The sequence below is a fragment of the Elephantulus edwardii genome, unplaced genomic scaffold, assembly GCF_000299155.1.
Source record: "Elephantulus edwardii isolate Elephantulus edwardi_28Jun2011 unplaced genomic scaffold, EleEdw1.0 scaffold00101, whole genome shotgun sequence".
Taxonomy (NCBI): domain Eukaryota; kingdom Metazoa; phylum Chordata; class Mammalia; order Macroscelidea; family Macroscelididae; genus Elephantulus; species Elephantulus edwardii.
Genome location: NW_006399851.1, coordinates 9,903,337 through 9,908,281, shown reverse-complemented (window position 1 = coordinate 9,908,281; position 4,945 = coordinate 9,903,337).

Genomic DNA, 4,945 nt, shown 5'->3' with positions numbered 1-4,945 from the left:
TTAATGGGCACTTAGGTTGTTTCCAACTCCTTGCTATTATAAACAAAGCATCGATAAACATGGGTGTGCATATATCTGCTTGGATGTCATTTATGGTCTCTTTAGGGTATATTCCCAGTAGTGGAATTGCTGGGTCAAATGGTATCTCTATTTGTAAATTTTTGAGAAAGCACCACACTGCTTTCCACAGTGGTTGCACCATTTTCAGCTCTTTTACTTTGGTATGTTTGCCCTTTGTTTTGACTTCTTGACTATCTAGTGCAATTTTTAGAGTTTCTAATTACTTCATTTTGCTTTTTTCTTTCTCTTCTGTCTTTGTAATGACCTTTTGCTTTCTTTATGTACTTGATATCATTCCATAACTCATCTAGTCTTTAATTATTGGTGTTCAATGCTTCAAACTTATTAAGATGATCTTAAATTTCAGATGGAGTAGATTCAAGATAATATCTTGGTTCTCGTGGACTTATTTTAATTTTGTTTGACCTCAACTTGTACTTGTACATGAGTAATTGACAGTCTGACCCACAATTTGTCCTTGGCCTAGTTTTGATTTCTTATTTTGAGCTTCTCCAATGATTCAATGTGATTCCTATGCAGCCCATCAGGAGAGGTCCATGTGTAAAGATGCCAACTTTGTGTCTTTAAAAAACGTATTTGCAATAACTAAATAATTGAAAATACAAAATTTTATCATTATATTGCCAATCTCATTTTTATCACCAAGCCTATGTTTTCTAACTACTATTCCTTCTTCACAATATTAGACTGTTTCATTTCAGTCACCAGTTATCATTAATGCATCTTGACTGCATGTTCAGTTAATTTTGGACTACAAGAATTAGGAAAAATTGTCAATGTCTTACTCTTTGGCTTTAGATGTAGCAGTGTATCTTTGAATAATAGTCATATTAACAGGTCTTTCTTATATGCATATGTATTATAGTCTATAATTTGTAACATTATATTTTAGGATAGAACCTGAAATTGACTTTTTTACTATTAAAACAACATTATTCTTCTGTTTTTCATTCCCAGCATGGTATACGGAATAATTATCTAATTCAAGGTGGCCAGAACTAGTCCACCTTATTTCAGTGATGCCTAGTATGTCAATGTTCATGCATTCCATATCATTTTTCACAGTTTCTAGCTTTTCAACGTTCAAACTATGTACATTCCATGTGTCAATTAGTTAAGATTGTTTGCCATTATTTTTCCTCATTTTGACTGATTTCCAATCTGGGCTCTACTATTACTAGTATAATAACTACATATATTCCTCTACTGTTCATAGATTTTTTTTTTTCCAGAGGCCTGTTATTTAAGAAATGGATGACCCATCCTACTTCCTAGTCTTTCTTAATCTTGGAACTCTACTAAAAGTTGTCCACCATGGGTAACCTTTACGGCATTTGACACACAAGTGGCATAGCTTCACTATCACAGCAACCCACATGTTATTTCAGTACATCAAACTGACAGACAAGTGCTTATATCAATTAGAACAATGTTCTCCTTAAAACATAACAAACTGACAATTCAATTTGCAATTCTAGTAGCAAATATGTTTTCACACCAGGCCTGAGGGCTACAGGTTCTCAGGCCACAAAGGCCTGCACACTGGGTCCTAATTGGTTTAGACAAGAGGCTTCCAGCCCACAACTGATTATTGATTAAATAAAAATGACCAAATAGCTTACACCTGATTGTTAATTAACTTAAAACAACCTACCTTTCAGAATCCAACTACTTTGAAAAAGAGGCTCTCATGCAAGCCTGAGAAGCTGGACTCAATGAAGAGGAATGTGGCATCAGGATCAGAGAGAGAATCATCAACAACCTGCATTATAAGATGACACAACCTTTCTAGCTGATAATGAGAAGGACTTGAAGCACTTGTTGCAGAAGATCAAAGAATACAGCCCTCAATATAGACTGTATCTCAATGTCAAGAAAACAAAGATTCTTATCACTGGTCTAATAGGCAACACCATGATATGTGGAGAAAAGATTGAAACTGTCAACAATAGCTTCTTACTTGGTCCCACAGTCAACACTGTTGGTACCAGCATTCAGGAAATCAAGAGACATATTCCATTGGAAAGTCTGCAGTTATAGACCTCTCCGTATTACTGAGAAATAATGATGTCAGTTTGAGGACTTGAGTGTGTCTGATTCATGCCATGGTCTTTCTGATCACTTGCTAGGCATCTGAGAGCTAGACAATGAATAATAATGGCAGAAGAAGAATTGATGTCTTTGAGCTATGGTATTGGAGAAGAGCACTGAACAGCCCATGGATGGCCAAAAGAACAAATATATCCTGGAGAGGGTATAGCCAGACTGCTCTTTGGAGACAAAGATGATGAGGCTCCACTTCATATTCTTAGGGCATGCTGCTAGGAAGAGCTATTCCTTGGAGAGGGACATAATGCTCAGAAAGGTAGAGGGTTGGCAAAGAAGAAGACCCTTGACCATGTGGCATGATGACTGCCACAATGGGCTTTCATGTATTAGAAATGTGAGGATGGCATATGATACGACAGGGTTCAGTTAGATCTGCTGTTCACAGGGTTGCTATGTGTCATACTCAACTCGAAGACACCTAACAACAACAAGAGGAGAACTTTGCAGTATTGACATAAAGCTACGGGCTAAAGGTCAGAGGAGTTTGTAAGTGTCATTGAGAAACTGTCCTGACTGAAGATTTTGATCGTGTTTCCAAACTGAATTGTAACCTGTTAACTTTTCTAATAAACCTCATAACCATGAGTAGTTCCTGTGTGTTCTGTGTGATCCTTGAAATGAATTCTTGGACATAGTAGCAGAGAATCAAGAACCTTAAGAGGATTAATTGGTTTTGGAACTGATAGAAGTTGGAGCATGTCTGAACTCATGGGAATTGGTTGTATTTTGGGAATGCTAAGTGGAGTTAGTAGAGGTCAGACATAGCTGTCCCCACTGCTCAAATTCTTTTTACAGTACCACACTACTAGGGTTTCTTATAATTGTTGCTAGTATAATATTTTTATACCAATAACATGTGCCTTCTACATTTATTTGCCAACAACTTCCTCCCACAAAGAGGTATTTTCTTAAGAGATGTTATGCCAATTTTTCTTGCATGTTGCTGTTAAAAAATTATCATAGCATGTTTACAAAAACACCTCCCTGGAGGAAGGAGCAGTTGGCAAGCAGTTGGCAAATGTAGAGGCATGGTATACCAGGACACAATTGATTTTTGTATTGATATTGTACTTAGTGAACTTGCTAAATTTTCTTAGTAATTTAATCATTTTATTGTAAATTATTTTATCTTTTCCAAATGTATAATTATGTCATCCAGAAGGATTGTTAATTTTATCTCTTCCTTTTGGGTCTTAATAGTTGTTTTTCCCCTGCTAAGAACTCTAGTGCAACATGGAAGAAAAGTAATTCAAGTATCTTGTTCTTATTACTAATCTCAGCATATAGCTTTCACTATTTTATTTTTGTTTATTGTGATAAGTACATATGTGACAAATGATTTTCCACTTCAACATTCTGCGTGTGTATACTTCAGTGACATTAGTTGTGATGATCATGTTGGTCAACTGCCACCATTACCCATTTCCAGATATTTTACATTTAAGCATGATGCTTACAGTAGTTTATTTTTTCCTGTAGGCATTATTTTCTTACTAAGGAATTGCTCAGGGCTTTTATCAGGAATGTACAGATAACTTTTTAAAAATTTCTCTATCTACTGAGATGACCATATGATTTTGCCTTTATTATACTAATGTAACAAACTACAATGTTCTCTTTTGACTATTAAACCAGCCTGTATCCCAGAAATTAAGCAAAATTGTTACTCATGTGTGGATTTTTATAATCACTTCATTTGATTTGTTAATATTTTGAAAAAACTTTTAAAATTTACATTCATGAAAGCAGTTGATTTATAATATTCTTGTCTTGTAATGTCCCTGAATTATTGTTAATTACAAACAATTTTTGGAATGTCTTTATTTGAAACTATTCCTTGAAAGACTTGTATAAGATCATTGTGATTTCTTCCTAGAAATTTATTAAAATTCACTGGTGAGACTATCTGGAGATTTTTTCCTTGCATTTTTTCCCTAACATACTTAATTTTTAATGGTTGGTAGACTATTCAGAATTCCTAGTTTTCTTTATTCATTTTGATAAGTTATGCTTTATATATTATCAAAGGTACTGATTATCAAGTTACACATAAAGCCATCTCTTTTTTTTAATATACTAGGAAAACCTATAATGATGTCCCCAATGCTGACAATTTCTGTTTTCTCTATTGCTCTCTCATTCTGACACGCAGGAATTCATGGTTTTATAGAGGCTTAGTCTTTCTATTAAAAAACTCAAACTCATTGCCGTAGAGTTGGAACTAACTTACAGCCGGTCCTCCATTAGATTTCTGAGTTTTTAAATTGCACAGGAAGAGACTGTTGGGAAAGACTAATTTCCATTGGTCTTTTTAGAAGAACCAACTTCTGAGTTTGTTAATATTCTCAGATATATATTTGTCATTTCTTTTGCTTAAGTTTATATCTCTATTCTTTTCTCAGGGCATCATTGTGTTTAATTTTCCTAACTTTTTCAGGAAATTACTTAATATAATATTTCAGCATTTTTAATGTAATGTATAGATATTTATACACATATATATTTGAGGTTTTACTTTTCTTCTAAACACACATTTTGATAGACTTTGCTTTCTAATAATTTCATTTATTTTTGTTATTCATTTCAACTTAATTCTACTACAACCAAATAACATTTTTATGATTCAAGGAGGAAGGAGGCGTCACTGGGCAAGGTCACCTCGGATAACAGCAAAAGGAGGCGTCTTCCAGGTAAAATCCAGGAAGACCAGAAAGGAAAACATAATCTACACAGGAGTTCTACAGGACACGTCAAC